Source organism: Oenanthe melanoleuca, chromosome Z (assembly GCF_029582105.1).
Source record: "Oenanthe melanoleuca isolate GR-GAL-2019-014 chromosome Z, OMel1.0, whole genome shotgun sequence".
NCBI classification, from domain to species: Eukaryota; Metazoa; Chordata; class Aves; order Passeriformes; family Muscicapidae; genus Oenanthe; species Oenanthe melanoleuca.
The window spans coordinates 74,610,227-74,634,148 of NC_079362.1; positions in this window are offsets into that span (position 1 = coordinate 74,610,227).

Consider the following 23,922-nt stretch of genomic DNA (forward strand, 5'->3'; position numbering starts at 1 on the left):
ACTTTCCTTCACCTGCCTCACATTAGAAGTATTTCTGCTGAAGTAAGGTTTAATTTTAATTCCAATTTTATTTTTTGTCCTTATTTTTTATTTCTTATGTAGACAGAGGCAGTGGGGGACTCACAGGGTGTAATTCCAGGGCAAAACCCTTGCCTCGTGCTTATGCTCTCAAATCTTTTCCCCTCTGCTGGTAAAACAAGCAGGATTAGCACACGATAAGACCAGTGGAGATAATAATTACACTGGCTATGAGCAAACTCCAGAACCACGGAGTAAATCCCCAAACAATTATTAAAATGGCTCAATGCATTACACAAATTGGAAAAGACTGGGACATTTTTGGGAGGGGCGAAGGGAGCTAAGACACATTATTTAAGTGTTCTTGTAAGCCTTCTAAGATATTAATGTTGCAAAGCTTCTTATGAATATTTAAGAACATAAAATGGAGATACACTTCAGCCCAGCATTACCACAGAAGCCTGTAATACAGTTGAGTCCACTTAAGAAGGCAATATCTGACATCCATGACAGATTTAAACATGATAAGGCAAAGGTCATGTTTATAGCTGAAAAGTCCATGCAAACTAGTTAAATATTACAGCAGTTAGCTCTGTTATAGTTATTTTTATGTATTGATATATGCAGTTATAGAATTTCCTTGAAGATTCAACATTGCCTCTAGGTGCCTGTACTTTTGGAAACACTTTAAAAAATACTTATTATTAAATAATTTGATGTTTTATGGAGAAAGAATAAGTACCTTGTGTTAAAAAGGAAAAGATCTTTATTTCTTGCTCTTTTAGGAGCTTCCTGGGAGATATTCCCTAATGTTGGTACCACTAGAGCTGGTTTCAGCAGAACTTTTCATAAGAAAAGGTTTTATTTGAGTAAAGGAATAGGTGTCAATATTTTTCTTCAGAGACACTATAATACACATAACACCTAAGACAAAATTTTTTACCTCACTTTACATTTTTTCCTCAGTTCTGAAAGAAAATATTTTCATGGAATCACAGACTCATAGAATACATAGAGTTCTTAATCATAGATTAAGAAGTTATATTAATTTATCAAGTTTAGATTTTGATTAATTTTCTTCTCTTTCAGTTGGTATCTACCAGTTGGTAGAGAAATAAAGCATTTTTTCTAACTGACTGTGATATTCACAGTGTTTGTCCAAAATGAATAAATCATTGTATCTTTTTAAAATAGTCACCAGGATATTCCTGTTTTACAGACTGATGAAAACAATCGTGGTTATGGAAATTTTTATATTTCCTTCAGCAAAAGTGATTCTAACTGTCCAAGGAAAATTGGATGATTTTTTGTTTTGGGTTTTTTTTTTAAATGAGAAATTAACTCCAAAACAAAATTAAAGGATCAAAATCAGAAGTGGCCTCTGAAAAAGAGAAAAAAATATCAATAAAGCTGTTGTATTTTACAGGAAACGTGACTGTAAGAGAGCTTTATAAACAGCAGATGGCTCCCATATAGAAGAGGCTGAGCAATCTGAGCAAACAATAATCAACATGAAAAAGCAAAGCTGAGTTTGACACACGGGGAAATTTAAGACACTGAAATTAAAAGATATATTGGAACATACTGTAAAGAAAGATAGAAATGTCTCTGTTTTTGTCGTTTGGGTCTTGGTAGCTTCTCAGGTTGGCAAGGATATTTTTGTGGTGAAAATCTTTGTGTGGAAGGCTAAACCTGCTACCCACACAGGCCATGGGATCTCAGGGCCTTGCTTTTAATTTTCCATCACTTGTGCATGTACAGATTATACAGAGATGGTTACTAAGCAGTCATGCTTTAGGACAGCTCTTTTTGGGATTTAGAACTGTTGTCACCATGGATAATCTCTAGGCTACTCCAGTCATGAACACTTCTGTCCCTCTGAGGTTTCAATTTCTCCCTGGAGAATATGTGCCATGGATAATATGACAGAATCCTGGAATGGTTTGGGTTGGAAGGGACATTAAAGCTCATCCCATTCCACCCCCTGCCATGGCAGGGACACCTTCCACTGTCCCAGGCTGCTCCAATTCCCATCCAGCCTGGCCTTGGGATCCAGGGGTAGCCACAGCTGCTCTGGGCACCCTGTGCCAGGGCCTGCCCACCCTCACAGCCAAGAATTTACTCCTATCATCCAATCTAAATCTCCCCTCTTCTCAAACAAGTCTGTTTCCCCAGTCCTGTCACGATCTCTCTCTGTAAGACACTAATATTAGAAGTAGTTTTCTAAAGTATTAAATACTTTAGTAAGAAGAGAGTATTCAAGTGGGCAGTTTCCTTCAGATTTTTTCCTGAGAAAAAAATAGAATGTGCAGAAAAAAAACAACTTAGTTTTGTCTCAGTTGTTGTCCCCTGGGCAGATCCATTCAGCTACTGGCTAGAAGTAGTTTAACAGCTTATATTTATTGACATTTCCCAGTGTTTTTCTAAGGGCCCAAGGTGACAGCAGGGATATGACATGCACTGCTATCATACTAAGCCAGTTTCAGAATGCTCTTTTATTTTTCAGAATGCTCTGTTTGCCACATATTAGCTGCAAGATTTCCAGCACATGTATTTTTACAGCACTGATTAAAATGACACATAGACAAAGAAATAAAAAATAATTAAGGAAGGCAGGGACGGGTAGAGAGGAGGAAGGGCAGAGTGGAGAGGGGAGAGGGGACAGAGAGGTTGGTTTCTCCCCTTTCCAGGCTCACCTCCTACAGGGATGTGTAATGAACCAGCTCCACAGAAGTGTCCCAATCGGGCTCCTATTTTTCCCAGGGTTTGCTGAGGACTGTGTGTGATCCTTTACTTCACACTCAGATGCACGGGTCTATTAGAGCAGCCTCTGTGCTGCTGGATGAAGGATTTGTTTTACCAACATAGCAATAAAAGTAGTGTTTTGCAACCAGTAAAGCACTAAGGAAACCCACTGCTTTGGCCTGGCAAGTAGTTGTGCTCCCTAAAGATGTGACCTGCTCCTCAGGTGACCACGTTAAAGTGGATAGAGTCCCTCCTGTGACTTGGTCTTTTCCAGCTTTATTATCTACCCAAAAGCTGGAAATGATAGTGACTGAAACAGATGGATGAGAATTGTTCCCTTCTTTTAAGCTCTGATTCAGTTCAGTAGGAGCAGAGTTAATTTTGTAGGACTGAAATAAATGAGATGGAAGGTCACAGAGCTAAATGTTTTCCACAGCCTCCTACCCCGCATTGCTCCATTTCACTCTGTGTCTAGGATGTTAGTTTCCTGTTTTACCTCCTATTTTGACTTCGTAAGTTTGTGCCACTAGGGATCAATAGGAATCTGTATTTTGTAGCTGCTGCCTTGGAGAAATAATACAATTTGCCTCAAAACCTAGAGTGCATTCCAGGCACAGACTACAGGGATAGCACAGCTGAAGTAAAATTCTTGTGTCCATTCTTCTCTTTTATTAAGACATTCTGTAAGGTAGAAAAAGTCCCTATTCAATATTTCTCCTTAAGGATGCTAGAGATTATCAGGTGTTTTTATCCTCTGATTCCAGGGGTTTAAGTGCATCTTGTGAATACCGGGGTAGAAATGCATGAAAATTTTATTTATATATAATTTTATATTAATTTTTTATTATTTATATATATAATATACATATATTTTATTTGTTTTATATATTATTTCTGTAGCCAGTTACAGACATAATTCTTGGGGAGAAGAGGAATTAAACCAGTTATAGAGCCATTTGGGTTGGAATGAGCATGAAATACCATATATTTCCAACCTCCCTGTCATGGGCAGGAATACATCATTGCCATATATATATAATATATAATATATAATATATAATATATAATATATAATATATAATATATAATATATAATATATAATATATAATATATAATATATAATATATAATATATAATATATAATATATAATATATAATATATAATATATAATATATAAGATATATGATATATGATATATGATATATTTTATATTTTATATTTTATATTTTATATTTTATATTTTATATTTTATATTTTATATATATATATAACTGTAGTTTCTAAGGACCAACATTTCTTCATGTTTCTACAGGAGAGGAGACTCTTGGCTCAGTCCTTGTAGCAGGAGGCTGCTACCTAAACACAGGTGAGGCAGGAGGTGCAAAACCTCTCTTTGCAAAGCCAGATGTCACATCCACTAAACAATCAGAGCCCAGCCTATGCTTGGTGTTTAAATTCCTTGATGTAGAGGGTTTCCTTCTGGTTTTGGTGGTTTCATAGCTTTCATTGAGGGGCAAACAAGATCTAAAGAGCAAGACTCAAGGAATACATTTGGATAAAGCATTTGCTTATATGCCACCATATGTTGCATTCCCACAGGTTATTGCTGTCAGGGACTAGGTTAGAGAAAAGGAGTAGATCCCACAACTACACACTCATTGTAGCTGTTTCTTGACCTCTTAATCAGGCACAGACAGTAATTATTTGTTGTGGTGACCAGGCAACTCATTGGCTGCTCTGATGGTCTTTTCAAACGAGGTTAGTTAATCTTTCCCCCTGTCACTGTGTACTGAAACCTGTTGACGGGGGAATTAGGAACTGAAAATCTGCGTGTTTACAAAGGATTAGCATTAAAAACCTCGTCTGAGGACTGAAGCATCTTCTGCCTAGCAGACAAGCTGAGCAGTATGGGATCTAGGGACCATTACTTTTCAGTGAGAGAAGAAAACATCTCTGGAGTGCAACCTTACAGCTATTTAATCATGAAGTCCTTTACTATCCTTTGTTCACACTGATACAGTGAAGGTCTGGGGCTTGGAGCTCAACTGTCTCATTCCAAGCTTTCCCAGTTGCAAATTAGTTGTGGTTTACTTTCCAAGTTGATTATCCTCACGGTGTTGCCTCGGTGTCTGATAGAAGCCCTGCTGAAGTAAATGGGAACCTTTCCACGGACTTTAATAGTTTTTGGATGAGGCCTTAGCTATCTCTGTAGCTATTAAGAGAGGCACAAGTTGTGGAATGAAGTGCAGGTGTTTTTGCTGCTGGGAGGAAGACCTTGTGCTGTATTTAATGTTCTTTAATTAATTGAGTCCCGAGGTGTAGAGTGGGCTTATGTTCCCAGAAAATGCATTAGGGTAACACAGCACCTTCCATTTGCAGCAATCCAAGTACAACATTAAAGTTTTATGTTTGCTGAACGAGGTCCAGGAATCCACGTGCAGGAGTGCTTCACCTTCCACTGGAATGCAGCTCCTCCTTCGGAGCGAAAAGGAAAAATCATTTCACGAGGGTAGAAAAAGAGTGAAGCAAAAAACTCCTGTGCAAGCATCACATTTGTGGTGTGAGCTGTCAGTAAAGGAGCAATGCCATAACTGTAGCCAGGGTTTTCCCAGTGTCTTGGCCTTGCTGTGGTGTTGTGAGGGCTTTGTGCAGCCACAGTGCCCCGTGGTCAATCACTGCACTTCCAACAGCAGACTATCCTCATATTATACTGGAAAACTCATTCCAGGTGCCCACATTCCTGAAGCTAAACAGTCAGGGCCAGCCTTGGCAGCCTGGGATGTCTTCCCAGTCAATGGAAAGAAATAGGTGCTTTCTGAAGAGTGATTTGGTTTGGTTGGGTAAATCTGCCCCTGAAGTTGCCTCTTTCTCTTTGCTGCCTGGAAGAGAGCCCACCTGGCTGGTCTGAAATGCCATTCAGGTGTGAGAGTGAGATTAATCCCACCTTCAGCTAATGAAGTCTTGTTGGAAGTCTGCCTCAAGCTTCTTTGAGGCCTCCAGTTCTGCGGTGGCCTGCCAAAGTGAGGAAGGATTCATGGAATACTCTTGAAACTGAGAGTGAGAGGAGAGGCTTGGCTTTGAAAATCTGCAGAAAAAGAGAAAACTCACAGGCTTAAAAAGGAAGAACCAATTTCTGCATTGTCAAAAGTCTTTCACAGACTGGGAATAGCAACACAAGAAGAACACAAGAAGAAGATGACCTTGAGTGACTCAAAGGCTATGTGGGGAAAGGAATGATGTGCACTCCCAGGAGATGAGAGCTGGAGCAAGGAGGGCAGAGAAAACCTGGGCACAGGATGGGGGTGGCTCTCAGATGGCTGAGAAAGCAGCTGGAAAACAGTACAGACCAAACTGCTATGGCTCAGGCCTGTGCAGGAGGAATTTGGGGCCTGGACGAAGCAGATGGAGGGCAACAGAGATTTTGGGGGCATTTGGCCATGGGCAAAACAGATAGTACTGAGATAAACTGTGATAAAGAGTGCTTTTCTGAGCTTTTATTTGTTTTCCTTGGTTAGAAGGAGTCCAGCCCCCACAGAGCATTTTTGCAAATGTTAATGCCTGCCTTGTTGGGGAAGAGCACCCCATTATTTGGGTTGTGATAAAATAGGTTAGAAGACCTCTTAATCAGATTAGAAAAATATATTTCTTTGTACAGGACAATCCAGCCACCCCTGCTCAGTGATATTTATTGCAAAGTCAGAAAGTCATTAGGTGGCAGAGTTCAGATTTCCAAGTGCATGTTTGGTATAGACAAGTCAATATGTTTTTGTTTTTTTTCTTAATTTAACTTCTTGATTGACTTATTATGTACATTGGCACTTTTAAGAGCTTCAAATAAAACACAGTGAGAGTTCAGAACAAATGTAAATGGCCTAAAAGAAAAGGAAAAAAAATCCTATAATCTTTTTTAATGGCTATAAAACGTGGGAAGGATATATCATAAGCTCCCCGCATGGGGTCCTTGTCTGCGTTCAATCCAGTATTGTAATTTAGACATGACTTTTTATTTAATTTCTGACTGAGAAAGGGAAATTAGAAAACAACATTATCTCAGCTGCTCCGTTATAATGAACAATATTTCACAGTGCCAGTATAAGTTACCTTAAGAACTTATTTTATGAGACAAACATTGGCTGAATTCCACAAACAACTGGGTTTTTCTGGTGTCTTTTGTCTGCTGAAGAACCCAAACTTAAGTAAGGTTTTTAGTTGTAAATAAAGCCATCATTATGGTGATGTGTGTGTTACTGGGTGTAGCCTGGACCTCTGCAGTGATGGAAGTGATGGTGGAAGGCTCTGGGAATTAATTCCTGCTGAAGTGCAAAACAGAGGCTGCTTTGTCTCATGTTAAATATTGTTTTCTGATTTTTTTCTTCTGGATCTTGTGCCTATATTTGTCTCCAGAGGTGTTTGATATGATAGGTATGACAGAGACCCATGAAAACACCTTTGAGCTTGGTTTTTTGAGAAGCGTAGACTGAAAAAAAAAAAAAAAAATTAAAATTCAGGATTCAGCATTGAAAAAGATGGAGAGAAGCACACAGACAGCAGGGCAAGGTGGAAATATGACTGCTTTGAACAGTCTCAGGCCAAGGCCAGAACAAATCTGCTCCTGACAAACTCCTCCAAATATTTCCAAGAACATGAGCCCCAGGGTAGGAAGCTGCCTTGGATGAGCAACTTTTTTGCTTTCAGGCAATGCAAACCAGCCTCCTCTGTTTTTTTTTTCACTGCTGTGTGAATGTAGACCATTGGTATAAAATACTGACTTTGGTTGTTTTTCCTACGGGGAAATCCCAGATCGGGATTATGCAGCTGAATGTTTATTTAGCTGTAAATAACACATTCTCCTGTTAATCTCTGTATCTGTTTTATCAATTTTTAAGTCATGGAGATTTATCCAGTTTGTAATTAACCCTTTTGTATGGCAAAAGGCAGGATTGTCTCTTCTCCCCCAGCCACTAAATACATAATGTTCTGATAAATATTTAAGCAGTAATGAGGGACGTAATGCACAGTAATCCATTAGTGCTGCATTCTGGGGGAGCAGCATGGTGCTAAAATGGATGCTGTAAGTGCTAAAATCCCAGATTGAGCAGAGGGAATGCTGACCACTCTGGGATTTGGCTTTGAACTGTGCTACAAGTTGGAAAATCCCATTTGAATGTGCAGGCACACTTTCTTTGCCTGCTAAGAAAAGCTTCCTTAATAAAAACCTCACAAACAATGCAAACACCTTCCCAAACAATAATAATAAAACCAGCATCTCTGTGAATGGTGCAGCCAAATATTTTCCAGTCAGAAGACCACCAAAAGCCAAGAGTGGGAAATCAGAGCCTGGACCAGTGGTGAGATAAAGGTGATGTTAGAGGTGTGACCACAACTTATGACCACAGCTGGTTCCTCTGGCATCTAAAACCAGGCTGGAGGGGGGTCTATGAGAACTTCATCTCTTTGAGTAGCCCTTTCTTCTTCCCCCCACCTTTTCTTTTTTCCTTACTCATTAAATCTTACTGTCAAATTGCAATTAATGTCGATGGCAGTTGCTTTTCACAGCTTGATTCTTGATTCCCAAGGGCAGGGAAAGGTGAGGCTGGATACCAGGACCTTTGTGCTCCTGGCAGCCACTGCAGCTGAGATTTGTGCTCACTTCCAAGCAGAATCCCAGCAATATTCTCTTCCCTCATCTGTGTGCACTGAGCAATGGCAAGTGGCTCTGAAGAGATGTTCTGCTGGGGCACATGGCAGAGCAGGATGGGGACTTAGTGTCTTAGCAGAAACTGATGGGAGTTAGTAGAAACCAGCAATGTTTCCTTGAGGTCATGGAAAAGGAAGTTTTCAGGAGTATCTGTGTATTTGCACCTGGACCAATAAACATTTTTTTTTTAATTGTTATTCATTTTACACCTCAATAAAGCTTAATTATAAGTAAGCAGTAAGAAAAGCAGGAGACATGTTCCAATAATATTGCACTTCCCTGAATCATTCCTGTGGGGCTCCAGCAATTTTGTTACCATGAAGCAAAATAAAACAAATTAAGAAAACTATTCAAAATTCATTTAAAAACATCATCCAAGGAGCATCATAATAAAAGCACAATAAGAGAGACAAGCTCACTTGGCTAATTTCCTTCATGTGCTGTGCATGTTTATAGTGTGTCTCTTAGTATGTTTTAATTAGCATCACAATCATCAACTGGTAACTAACAGCACGTATGGCTCAGGTTGGGGGATGCAGGCCACTTATTTGGAGCAAAGGAGGGGCTGAGGATTTCATATTTTCTCTGTGGGTCAGCAGAGCCTGCTGGCAAAGCAGGGCTGTAAAGCCCTAAGTCTTGGCCAAAGAAACTGCACTTGAGGAAAGGAACAAATTTCAGACACTGGACCTTCCATCCCTTGGGGCTTCCCATTCTTGGTCCCAACTTTTTCCCTTCTGGTCAATGCAGGACTGATGGGGAAGACAATTGTATTGATCACATTGCTAGCTGCCAGCCTGAAAAACACTCTATTTTTTTTTTTTTTTCTTTTGCGTGTGTCCCATTTGTGAATTCGGTCTCCACTTGGATGCATCATAAAGAATCTTCCCTGTTCTTGTTTTCATTACAAGAAGCAGGTTGCTCAGTTTGCCTTTGGTGTGCCCTGCCTTTCTTGAAGCTCATCATGGAACATTTTATTCTGAAAATTATTGTATCTCTTGCTGCTTTTGTTTTATTTTAATTTAGTTTTATTTGAAGTGATGATTCTACCTCCATTTGAGCCCCAGTTGGTGATGTAGGAACCATGTCAGGTACCTGAGGCTGTGGCTGAACACAGTGACCTCTTCAAGGCCAGCTTGGATGGGGCTTGGAGCAGTGGAAGGTGATGGAATAAATTGAGGTTTAAGGTCCTTTTCAACCCAACCATTTCTAGGATTCTATGATTCTATGGCATGCACTGACCCAGAATTGAGGTGAAACTTTCTTCACATCTTCCAGACCAGAGCTGCTTCTCCTGATTCTGGGGTGGATTATTTCAGGAACTCCGTCCAGCTGTGAGCCAGAAACTGCCTCCAAAAGGGATGAAGAAGATGCAGGCATGATGGACAGATCATGCTTAATGACCTTGAAAGGTTTTAGGATGCCATGTGCTCTACGTCTGGGCACTATTCTCATATCTGGAAAAGCATCACTTCACCAGGCCACTGCACAAAAGCACATTCAAGTGTTTCTTCCTTGACAGCCCCATTTAATAGGATTTTCCTCTCCTTATCTGCTTTAGGTCCTGTCTCTGGAGTAGCTGACAACAGCTACAGCTATTGCTGTGCAACAGGGACTTGCAGTGTCTGGCAGTGATTCTGTTGGTCTTGTGATGTGCAGTCTGAAATGATGGTCTTTGCATCTGGTAAAAGCAGGTTAGTAGAGGAGGAAAAAGTCTGGCCATATTTTCATCTGAGAATACTTTTATCTGAATGCTTTGCCCAGCCACTCTCTGTTATTATTAAGGTATCTTGTGTAATTCACTTTTTTCCTTAAAAAAAGTCACTTCCCCTTAAGAATATGTTGTGAACTGCTGCACTTGTGTGCAGTGTGATAGTTCATAACAGAATCAAGAGGAGCATGAATTATTGTCAGAGCTACATTAGTAATGTGTAATCTGCAGCATTGGTTAATTTGTTTTGATATTAAAATTTTAATAGGAAATGTAATTTGATTGCATTTTAAAAATAAAAACTGATTTTCTGTATTGCAGGAAAATATTATGAATAATAAGCAAAAAAGGGGCTAATATAACTAGGCATTTCTATTAACAAAATGAATATGTTTCATACGCTCTCTGTGTACTAATTCAAGTCATCAGATGCCAGTTTGAGCTGATTTAACATAAACTACTGCCTTGTTCCTTTGCTCTGCATTTTACAATGTTGGTAGCACTAACTTGGGGATGGAATCAAAGTTTTGCAGTATCAGCTCCTTGCACATCAGTTATTGACATTATTAACAGAATTAACACCTTGTGCACTCTCAATACACCAGTGGGGTCTGGTTTGTATTTATAGATGTTTTCCAGTTGGACTGAGAATAACTAAAGAGCCCAACCATGACAACAATGAGCTCTCAACCTCTCAATTCAGTGTGGTGGCTCACACTGGTGGCCACGTGCAGATGGGAGTGTTATCAGGATTATGGCAGGGGAATGGCAGATCAGGGCTCACCCTGGGTGCTCTGACATGATGTGAACACGTTAAGAGCAGCCACACTGGGTCAAACGAGTCATAGAGTTGTTTGGTTTGGAAAAGCACTCTAAGACCAGTGAGTCCAACCATTTCCCCAGCACTGCCAAGGCCACCACTGTCCCTTGTCCCCAAGTGCCACAGCCACACAGCTTTTAAATCCCTATAGGGATGACAACACTGCCCTATGACAGAGCTGGACAGCATTTTCCATGAAGAAATTTTCGCAGTTATCCAATTTAAACCTCCCCTGGCCCAGCCTGAGGCCGTTCCCTCTCCTCCTGTCCCTGTTCCCTGGGATAAGATCCCAAATCCCCCCGGCTGTCCCCTCCTGTCAGGGAGCTGTGCAGAGCCACAAGGTCCCCCCTGAGCCTCCTTTTCTCCAGGCTCAGCCCCTTTCCAGCTCCCTCAGCCTCTCCTGGGGCTCCAGCCCCTTCCCCAGCTCCGTCCCTGCCCTGGACACGCTCCAGCCCCTCGGTGTCTCTCTTGTCCTGAGGGTTCCAGAGCTGTCCCCAGCACTGGAGGGTCTGCCTTCCAAAAAAAGATCAATTTTAGTCTTGTTTCAGCAATGCTGTCCTAATGGGGAAGAGGCTGAGGATGAAGAGAGTATCCTTTGACAGATGTCTCCCAGCCTCTAATCACTGCCCAAGGTTCATTGTTTTCCATACTTAGCAACTTCCAGTGCATTCCTCTACCATGCTAGAGCTGAGGCTCCAGAGGGCAAACTGTTGCTGTGGTGTTTTTTCACCTTTAATAAGCTGCTTTGCTCCCTCCTGGCTCTGTCCTTACGCTGTGTGACCTTGCTCACAGTGCTTAAAGACCTCGGGGCACTGTTACTGAACAATGTGAGCTTAGAGTAATGGAAGGGTAAAAGCTGTCCCACAGTGGGCAGCTGAAGGTGCATGATCTATTCAGCTTATCAGAAAGATATAGAGGAGAATTGATGAGAGAGTGTATTTCCTTCCTGGATCCTTCAGTGGGCACCAAAAGATTCCTCAGTCAACTGGGAAAAGACGTAACAACAGCCAGGGACTGGCTAAAGATTGTAAATTGGAAACAAAACACACATTTTTCTCAGGGAGGATAATTAACCACGGATAATAATCATCAGGGGGAAAAGAAGATTTCTGCCTTCCAGATGACTGAAAAAAAAAAAAAAAAAGTCTGTCTTTCTTCCTCAAAAATAACCTTTGAGTCAAGCACATGATTTGAAACCAGACACATTTGAATGGCTGACATGGAAAGGCAGGATATTTTTTAATACTAGATATCCAAAAAACCCTTCTGATTTCAGAAAAGTCAGCACCATGCAAGAGCATTGCATCCAGGATCTTTGCCTAGGTAAATGTATTTCACCCTCCTTGACAGTTCTCCTGTTTCATCCACATTTCAGCTGCACCCTGTCCTTGACTGGAGACAGATCCCTGTCCAGGATGGATCCTATTGATCACAGATTTCCTGGTTCTGGTGGAAACAAGGAGATGCTTGGCTGTTCCCAGTTAACTGCTCACTGGGTTTCACTCCAGAGGTAGCAGCGGGTGACGTTTGAGTGATTCATCATCTTTGTAAGGGAGGCAAGGTGATAGTTTTGAATGTAGGAAAGGGAGAAAATTGTTAGTGGAGCAGACAAAGAATGAACATCTGATGAAAGTTCTGTACCTTCAGTATTTCTTCGTTATTATTATTATTATTATTATTATTATTATTATTATTATTATTATTATTATTGTTGTTGTTGTTGTTGTTGTTGTTGTTGTTGTTGTTGTTGTTGTTGTTGTTGTTGTTGTTGTTGTTGTTAATGTTACTATTAATAACCAGCAGCAGTGTAAGACCTCTCATGTCATTAGCAGCAGGAAAAAAAAACCCCTTGATGCTACAGAGAGGAAAAATTTAGTTAAAGAGACATGAAGCCCTTGATCAACAAATTTAGAAGTTTTTCAGGTCAATATTTCTTCTCATCTTCAGCTCTTTTCTTCTGCTTTGTTACTTGACTGCAGGAATTTCCAATTGACATGGACTTGTTGCTTCATCTCTGTTAATATCTTTGAGTACCTACATAACTGTGAGCACACAGTTGCCAGAGTGAGGAATAAAGAGATTCACCTTTGACAGGGGATTTTATTTAGCCTGAGAAGTGCCAACTCCAATGGAAGAACTGGGGATAATTAACTCCTTATTCAGGTGTCTTTGGTAAGAGCTTCATTTTGTCTGAGCTGAATTCTAGCCCTTAACTACTTACCTTGTGCTCTCACCCTTTGTTGTCACTACTGAAAAGGAGAAAAATGCTTTTGTCCATCTCTAAAATGAACATTGTCTTTGCTTTTGCCAGCCATGGCAAATTGCCTTGTCTGAATATTACTTCTTTCCCTCCTTTTTTTTTTTTTTTTTTCTTTTTTTTTTTTTTTCCTCCATTGTGGCTTGGCACTGATGACCTTCCAGTTCTCCCTCACAAGGAGAAAAGGGTTTGGCACCTCTACTCATCCTGGATAAAGGAGCTCATAAACACCACTAGCACTGCAGAATGGACAGATGGGGGGATGGATATTTTATTAAGAAGCTTAATTCCTGTATTGATAGTTAGAATTTCTATAGTTAACAGATATCCTTTAAATTTTGTGAAGTGTGAGACTAATCCTGTCAAATCAAAAGCAATAAATATGAGCGTATAAATTTAATGGAGAAGAAAGAATTATATCTTTGTTTATCTTTGTGGTATAGAAATAAATGGATCCTGTGCAACAATCCTGCATAAAACATGAAAGAAATCTCCAGCCCATGAGTTTTCTCCAGAGGAGTCAATGAGAATGGGTTGTCCTTGGTGGCAATCTGATGGTTTTGTGTCTGATAAGGAAAGTGGGGAGGCAATAATGGCAATAATGGATGGGTTAGGGGCTGGAATAAGTTTTCCTTGTGTCTGAGATGCCTTGAAAGAGACAGTTGATGGGGAGTATTACAGAGGTGTGTGCATTTCTGAGAGGCATAAGGAACAGTAAATAGATATTGACTATTTATTTTTTCAGAAGAACCTGTGTATTCACTGGGAAGAGGCAGTAATGAATTAGGGATGGTTTCTCACATCTCCCCACCAGCCTTGGGCAAGTGGGGAACAGCCTATGCTAGAAGCACATTGCTTCCAGCCCTTTAGACTGTCCTGATGAATAGTGATGGGCCATTATTGTAACAAAAACTAAAACTATCCAGCAGCACCCCACCATCTTCCTTTGCCATTTCATGTAATTCATCTGTTAGTACACCTTTTTCTTTTGGCCTTTTTCCTTATTAACATCTTCCTTTTCACCATTTGTGAATTAAAAATCACCTGTTTCTTCTCTAACTGCCAGATTTTTAAGCTCTGATTTATCTGTCTGAAAACCATGTTGTGTTTCACCTTTTATGTACACCAACCTTGCAATAAAGTTTGTGACACCAGAGCTCACAGTGCCTTTATCTCCAGCTATATCAGCTCTGTGGCTGTAAAATCTCCATTACCTTTCCAGTCTCCCAGCTCTGCTGAGCCACCAAAGGAAAATGAAGAGTAGCTTTTTCTTTTGAAAAGGCTGGGGGAAGAGTAGGAGGGGGAATACCTCAGCTTAGGCTGGAAAAAAGAAGGTTCTGGGAGATCTTAGAGGCTGTTCCAATGCCTAAAGGAAGGATCCAGGAGAGCTGCACAGGGACTGGGGACAAGGCATGCAGGGACAGGACACAGGCAATGGCTCCCAGTGCCAGAGGGCAGGGCTGGATGGGATATTGGGAAGGAATTGCTGGTGGGAGGGTGGGCAGGCCCTGGCACAGGGTGCCCAGAGCAGCTGTGGCTGCCCCTGCATCCCTGGCAGTGCCCAAGGCCAGGCTGGATGGGAATTGGAGCAGCCTGGGACAGTGGAAGGTGTCCCTGCCTGTGGCAGGAGGTCTAACAGATGAGCTATAATGTCCTTTCCAACCCAATTCTATGATTCAGCTGCCACAAACCTGCTTTTACAGCAATGTCACTTTTTCAGGAGTGGCTGGAAACACTGTCCTTTTCAAATTATGTTTGTCTTCTTTAATTTGATTGACTTTCTCCAAGTGAGCACCCAGCACAGCCTTGTTTTCACTCTCAGCTGCTGGACACCACTGGCATATTTTGTTAAAGGGCATTTCTTCCAGCCAGATAGAAGATCTGTCCTTCATTTCACAGCCTGTACACATAATTTTCAGGGATATTTTCAAGAGTTTTTTTAGTATATCACACCTAAAGGGGAAGGTAAGATGAGGCAGGATTTTTGGGCCACTTTGCTCTACCTCAGCTTTCCCAACAACACCTGGATTTGCTTTGTCCTTCCAAGAGATGTTACACACACTAGGAGATAGTTTCCTTCATGCTTTATGGTGAGGATGAAATAAAGGGACAAGCGTGCTGTAGCAGCATTTGTTGTCTAAATACAATAAAAATAACATGCAAAATTATTCAGAAGATATATGAAAAGGTTAAAAAACTGGCAATGGTCACTGAACTGGTGAATTGCTGATGTGTTTGGCTGTGAGAAATGGAGTGAGGAGGAAAAGGTGATAAATCTGATAATACCTGGGTTGTCCTCAGAACACAGCCTGGCAGCAGAACCCATGGCAGCAATAGTTCAGAAGTACCTAAAGGTGATCTGCACTTGGCATCATGGCTTGTTTGTCACATTTTATAATGGTGCCTGCTTGAGTTTATCGTTGTCTGCTCATGCATTTTAACCACACCAAGGCATTCTGTGCAAGCCACGGGAATATTCCTGAAGGACAGAGGCCCAAATTCTTCCCTGTCACTCTGAGTTTTGTAAATCATCCATTAGCTTGCAGTCTGGGCTAAACTGATTTTCCTCCAACAAACCGTGTCAAGCCAGCTCGAGGTCTCTGCACTGGCTCCCTGGTGATGCTTCAGAAAGTCATTCTGATTTACCTGTGTGGACAGACTGTAAAGATTAATTTGGATCTAAAGACTGAGTTCAGATAAACACCTGGGTCTGAATTTGAAAGAACTCCGTTTTTTAGGAGCTAGACCAGACCCCAGGCCTGTCCAGACCAGGATCATGACAAAGTGTGGGTTGGAAGATGAATGCCTGTATTATTAAGTTTGAGCTCATCCTTATTGTGGGGTGTTCAGCAGTGCCATGCAGACCTTGATGGATTCAATTGCAAATATGGGCTGTGCTCATGTACATTTGACTCTGTCAGCTTCCAGCTAAGCTGCAAATCCAGTGGAATGAAAATAATTCAGAGTGAGACACCAGCTAGGCTGCTGGATTTCTCCAGTCAAACTAGAGGGTTTCCCTCATTGAAGAGAAAAGCTTCTAGACACCAACAAATTCCAAGGGAAACCACAAGAGAAATAAATAGGAGCAGGTAGGCTGAACTGTAGAGAGAAACAAGTCTGTGCTGAAACTCTGCACCAAAGATTAGAGAGTGCCTTCTGCAGGAATCTACAGCTCCTCCCAAAGTGTCTGCCTGACATCCCAGAAGGAAAAGCTGCTGCTGCTGACTCAGGCAGGACAACCAGAGGGTGAAAGGTGCTGCAGAAGGAAAATGCATCTCAGATCTCTTCAAAGCAGGTTGAGAATCGAGATCTGGAGCATCAGCCTGTGCCAGGGCTCACTGTGTGACTGCCAGCACCTCCCTTTACACTGCATCACACCCCTCATGGGATTATTTCACTTTTAGATCCTCCTGAGGCAAAGACTCTGGCAATGCCTTAGCAAAAAATATTTTTAGTTTTTCCCAAACCGCACAATTTTTGCAAGGGCAAGCATTTCTTAGCACCCTGAAAGGTGAGAAAGAACAGCAGCAAGTTCACATAGATCATCTTGGTACAATTTCAGCTCAGGGCTTTTTTCCTTTAATACCTGCCTTACAGGTCCTCCTTCTCTGTGGCATCCCTTAGTAGAAATCACAGCATTTTTACATCTCTCATGAGATGAAACAACACAGTAGATGATCCCCCTCCTTTGTTCCTCCTGCAGGAATCACTCTGAAATTCCCTGGCCTGTGCTATAATGGAGGTCAGAGCAGAGCAAAATATCCCCTTCTGGTCTTAAAATCTATGAATAAAATTTTTCCTTGGAGACTCCAGCCAGGTTACAGTGGGAAGAGCCTCAGTCACACCTGGGTTATGGACTTGGGCTGGGTGTAGGTTGTATCAAACCATCACATGCAGATGGATGGATTTGATGCATCTCCCTCTGTCCAGCTGCACCTCCAGCCCAGCCCCACAGGGCACTCAGTAGCACTGTGGTATCACAGCAGTAAAGCCACTCTGAGCTGGCATGGCATCTCACATGTTTGCTCTTGCTCACTGATTTAGTATTCAGAATTTAGAATTTATTGAGGATTCTTCCTTTGTCACATCATCTATCAGAAACAGACACCACCGAGATGGAAGGGGGAAAAAAAAATTAAAAACCTGTTTATTGCTCAACTTGCTCTAGGCATGTTTTAGTTTATTGTTCAGCTTGGTTCATTTCAGTGTTTCAATTTGAACGGTTCGCTTAGTTGCTGTGGCTAAAAAAAAATAAATTAAGAAAACCATAAGAAAACCTATTTAAAAAAAAAAAAAAAAAAAAAAGGAGAAGAAGGAGAAGAGGCAGCAGCAAAAGTTGAGATTTGTAGGGCCCCTCAGCACCTCCCAATGTCAGAGGAGTCAGCGGATAATTTAAGGGCGCAATCCCGCGTCGCCAGAAGAGACGTGCTCCCAATTCCCTATTCCGCACGTGTCCGCCCTGGAGCTGCTGCTGGCACCCCTGGGGAGGAGAGACCCGCATTGCAGATACCCTGCCCAGCCCCAGGGGCTTTGCTGCTCTGTTCCTGCCTCGCTGCTCTGCACGGAGCCCTTGGCCAGGATGTGCCACAGCCCACAGAAGGTGTGGGCGAAATCCCTCTGGATTCACGCCAGAGCCAGCGGGGCTGGTGCCCATGGGGGCTAAAAGCTGGTCACATCTCCTGAGGTCAGCAGGTCTGATTTTGGCCCCACAGATCGCTGAGAGCAGCATCATTGTGTGCTACCTCCCTCCAAATGCAGCAGCCCTCTTATTTCAGCAGCCGTAATTACGGCTGTGCTGATCCTCCAGACCTCAGATATCTCTGCCTCCAGCGGGGCAGGGGCTTTCCAAAGAAAACAGGATCCAGCTTCTCCACACAGCTGCTTTTAGCATTTGAAGAAACCTTCTCCAGCAGCAAGTGTAGTAATCTCAATGGGAGATAAGTCAATTACAGCAAATTGAGCTATTTAATTTCTGGCTGCAAATGGCTTTCAGTTACACAAGTAGACACATTAATCTAATAACTAATGATCATATATTTTACTAATCATACAACGCTGCGTGAGGTATTATATCTAATTATATTTAAGATTAAGACATCTTTATATGTGTATTTTTGCTGGTTGCCAGGCTGGTGCAGATGGATGAAAACAGAAAAAGAAAGCAGGAATAGTTCCAACCCCCACCCTGTAAGAAACAGGAGGTCCCTATGAAAGATGGAAAGATGCAATTCAGAGAGGATTGGCTGAGGTTGCCTCCAAGATAGAAGAGAAGGGGAAAGAAAAACTGCAATAAAATATTCTATAATATTGCCTTTTTTCTTTGGAAGCAAGTTTTGAATCCAGAGATTTGATGCTAGTGGCTTGGGAGCGAAAAACCAGAATTGTTTGGGTTGGAAAAGTCCTCTCAGATCATCAAGTCCAAACATACCCCACCACTGCCCCATGTCCCCAGGGGCCACATCCACACAGCTTTGAAATCCCTCCAGGAATTGGGACACCATCAATGCCCTGGACAGTTGTGCCAGGCTGGGTAACACATTTGCTGAAAACATTTTCCCTAATGTCCAACATAAACCTCCCCTGGTGCTATTTGAGGCCATTTCCTCTTGTCCTGTCCCTTCTTACCGATGAGAAGAGACCAATCCTAATTAAATTAAACAGCTCATATTGTTCTCACCCTCCTAATCTGGCCTGGGACCCTCCAGGCCTGCAAAGCTGATGAGAGACAACCAGAAGATGTTTCCCCAAAGCTGTAATTGCAGAAAACCTGACTGCCTCCAGCTCCTGGGCTTTTCAAAGAGCTCATTTAGAGCCCTCAAGAACCCTCAACGCAACCCAGAAAACCTGCAGCGCCCTCTCAAGGACTTTGGAAACACAGAATAACAGGAGTGTTAGGGCTGGAGATCACCTCTAAGATTGTTCTGCTGCCCACAGCTCTGTCTGGGTGCTCCTCATTCACCTGGGGCGGACAATTTCCTGTGTCTGGTGCTTCCAGGATGGAGCAAAAGCACATGGCCACAGGGAAGTGCTGTATGATCCTCTTCCCCCCAAGGAATGTCCTCCTCCAGGATGGTTTAGCTCTTTTCTCTGTGATCTGGAAAGCAAAGGTTGACACCAGCAAGATGCCCTACACTTAGACTGGGTTATTTCTTTTTCCAGGCTCAAGGGAACCCCCAGGAAGCCAAGAAATAGTTATTAAAATTAAGGTCTTTAATAATAGTTATTAAAATAATAGGTACTGAAACAATATTAAAATGAGGGTCTCTAATAATAGTTATTGAAACAGGGTCTTCAGTGCTATCTCTTTGAGCTTGTCCTGAAGAATATAAGTCTGTGCTAAGATGGCTCCTTGAGCTTTCCTGGGCTTTTGGGTCAATATGATAATGTCTTAAATGCAGTTATGCAATCACTGATTATTCTCTTTGGTAAATACCTTTATTTATGCTGGTATTTTTTGCATCAGTCTAGCAGCAATCCATCATATGTGAAGGTCTCGTGGCAGCTGCTGTTGAAATCAATATGTGTTAGGATGCCAGAAAACTGAGCTCATTTTTCTCCTCTTTGACATCGTAACTAAAGATCATAAAAAGAGATAATGATAATGATGCAAGGCAATGATTAGAGAAACTGTGCTGAAGGAAAGAATGGAACCAGGCAAGCAGGAAAAGAAAGGGTGGTAAAATAACAGAAGAGGTCCTTTCTCTTTCCCAGGGGAAAAGCTGAGTTAATTGCAAGGGAGGCATGTATGGAAATAACAATTAATAATCCCTCCCCCTTGCCCTATCACTCTCACATAGACCCCTTGCATTATAGCAAAGCCAGGGCCAGGGTCTTCAAGCTTCATTCTGGGCAAACAGCTCTGCAAATTCAGCTAGCCCAGTGGAACACCAGTTTATCAGGAGGGAAAATCCCCTCCCTGCTTGCCAGTGGTTGTTCTGGAGCAAGATCAACTACCAGGCCTTACAAAGCTGTGGCACAGCCCAGGTTCTGTGAGACAGGGTCTTGGGTCTTGGTGCCAAAATCAGCTGTGACTTACTCTGCAGAGTGTTTGCATGGGAAAACAACACTCTTGACTCAAGCAGAGCTACAATACTGCACAGGGGCCAAACAACCTCTCATATAAAATATATTATATATAGGATAGGATAGGATAGGATAGAATAGAATAGAATAGAATAGGATAGGATAGAATAGAATAGAATAGAATAGAATAGAATAGAATAGAATAGAATAGAATAGAATAGAATAGAATAGAATAGAATAGAATAGAATAGAATCTATATATATGGATATTTATACATAATATATATAATATATATAAAATATATAATATAAAATATATAATATATAATATATAATATATAATATATAATATAAAAATATAATATATAATATATATTATATAATATATATTATATATTATATAATATATAATATATATAATATATATTATATATATTATATATATATATAATATACAGCATGATGAACACAGCATAGTATTGTGCAGCTTAAGTATGTAATCCACCCAAAATATCCCTATGGCATACAAGCCATGATAGGCATGCATCTCTACATATTTAACTCGAGGAATCCTGGAATTGTTTGGGTTGGAAGGCACCTTTAAAGACCATCTAGTTCCACCCTCAGGGACACATTCAGTAGGGCAGGCTGCTCCAAGCCCCATCCAGCCTGGCCCTGGACACTGCCAGGGATCCAGGGGCAGCCACAGCTGCTCTGGGCACCCTGTGCCAGGGCCTGCCCACCCTCCCACCAGCAATTCCTTCCCAATATCCCATCCATCCCTGGCAGTGGGAAGCCATTCCCCCTTGTTTTGTTCTGCACATACCCTTGTAAAACACACACATCCACTCATATATGTTCTGTATTCTACATCTAAGGAGCAAATTAACATAAAAACATGAGAATGTGTTCCCATACGCCATCTACTCATACATAAGAATAATCTCTCATTCATAAGAACATTTTTTTCATACATAATCTTATTTTGTATTAATATAGAGTGCATGGTTATATTTGCACATCTCCAAAATACACCGCAAAACTTCAGCACAAGGTAAAAACTGAAAAAAACAAAACCAAAACCAAAACAAACAAACAAACAAACAAACAAAAACCCAAATAAACAAACAAATAAAAAAACCCACAAAAAATCTGAGCATTTGTTACACAGCAAGTATGTGACAAGACCCATGCACAACCCTGCCACTGAAATCCCGACATCAAGCACAAGCCCCGGAAGCTCAAAACCCTTCACAGCATCAACACAGCAGCCTCAAGCCCCCAGATCCAGGGCCAGAAAATGAAGCTCAGTGTCAGTATGAGCACGCCTCTCCTGCTCTGATTGCCTTCCCTGCAAGCAGAACCCCATCCCGGGAGGCAGGAGCCGTGTTCGGATGTCAGAGGGAGACGGATCCCCCCTGCTCCGGCGCCTTGGGCAGGGGCTCTTTGTTGTTCAGTTCCACTAATCACACCGCAGCTCTGACATCCCTCCCAATATTTAACTTTCCTGGGACCTCTGGTAGTTTATTAACATTCCCAGGCTACAGGTACTGGTGTTTTCTGCCTTCAATTACTTGGCCACTTTTAGCTGCAGGAAAATTCCCTGCCCCGGGCGAAGCGTTGGCTGCGGTGATAGGAATAATCATTTGTGGGTGATATTTCAGCAATGCGCAGAGGGAAGTGGAGGACGATCTGTGACAAACAAAATGGATAGTATCAAAAATCAATTCCACTCCTGCTATAGGAATGAGCAATGGAAAGGAAAAAAAAGAGGCAATTCAACAGCTTTTACAGGGGAGAGGACTCGGAGGGAAGAAAGTATTCTGCTTAGAAGAAATACTCGCTACGTTGTGGAACAATAAAACACTTGAAAAAATTTTAAGTTTTGATGTGGATTCTGATGTGTCTATGAATACTTCCATTGGGTTTGGTGCTGGGAAATCCAGTCAGTGCCAGATCTCAGGCCTAAGCCTGCTTCCTTGACCTCTGCCAGATTCTTCACCAACAAAACCCACCTCTAAATGTGTATAGATGAATTTTGTTCCCCCTAGAGATATGGTACCTCAGTGGAACAGGGTCTGTGATCTTTTTAAATTCTTGTAGGTCTTCAAGAAGTCTTCACTTAAATGGTCAAAGGAGCACAGCAGTGACCTCACACTTATCAAAAGTGAATGAGGATTTTTTTTGTTGAGATACCTGCCTTGGCTATAAAAGCACTTGACTTGTGTGAACATGGGTGAGTCTGGGTTTTCAGGGTTAAAACTCTCACTAAGTTACTTGTAAAACCTTGAGGGTTTAACCTGAAAAAATGATGTTGTGATGAGCCAACATGTTGATTATAGATGTGAACCACTCAGGACAAGAGAGACACCGAGGGGCTGGAGCGTGTCCAGGGCAGGGACGGAGCTGGGGAAGGGGCTGGAGCCCCAGGAGAGGCTGAGGGAGCTGGAAAGGGGCTGAGCCTGGAGAAAAGGAGGCTCAGGGGGGACCTTGTGGCTCTGCACAACTCCCTGACAGGAGGGGACAGCCGGGGGGATTTGGGATCTTATCCCAGGGAACAGGGACAGGAGGAGAGGGAATGGCCCTAAGTTGCACCAGGAGAGGTTTAAATATAAAATTTAAATTTTTTAATTGGGAAAATTTCTTCACTGAAAGCATTGTCCAGCCCTTTTCAGGGCAGTGGTAGAGTCCCTATCCCTGCAGGGATTTCAAAGCTGTGGATGTAGCCCCTGGGACATGGGATAGTAGTGACCTTGGCAGTGCTGGGGGAATGGTTGGATTTGATGATTTTAAAGCACTCTTCCAGCCTAAATGAGTCTGTGATTCATTATTGCTGCAGAGCTTATCTGAAGGCACAAGAATGAGTAAAAAAAACACACATCATTTTCACTACTGGCAAATCAGAAAATTTGCTCTGTGAATTATGGCCCTGGTGCCTCCCAAAATGCCCACAATGACCCGAACCATCTTACCTTGGCCAGGATGTCCTTTCAGATATCCACAGTTCTGATAATTAGAAAGCTTCTTGTAATTTCCAGGCTAAATTTATTCATGGCTAGTTTAGATCCATTTGCACTTCAATAGCCCACTCCCAGAGGAAGGAGGAGGTTGCAGGGCCTTAGATGGAGGTGATAGGTTTGACCCAGAGAGGAACCTGGTTCCTGCAGCCTCTGTCAAAGTCCCTGGTGACTGGATTGAGCAATGGCCATTTGGAGTCTTCAAGTGGGGCTGAAATATTAAGAGTATCAAGCCTGCAGGTGGGGAATTCAGAGATGATAATCACTTCTTATTACAAATTAAATATCTAGTGGTGCCAAAATGTTATTTACTTAGAGCTAAGAAAATAGCTCAATGTCTTTTATTCTTGAAGAAGCTGGAAGACAAGAAAATAAAATACCTTTGTTTATTTTTCCTTGATTTTTTTTTTTTTTAATTATAACTTTAAACACTCTCTACGTTACTAAGAGAAGAGGATAAGCCATACTGATTAAGTGATTTATTAGATTCCTGTATTAAGTTTAGATTTTAAACACTGATATTCAAATGTTTCCCCTTTTTTCCCACATAGGTCCCTGGAAGAAAATTGTGGACAGTACACCTTGAAAATCAGCCTGAGCACCCTGTCCTCTATAGATGGTAGGAAAACATGAT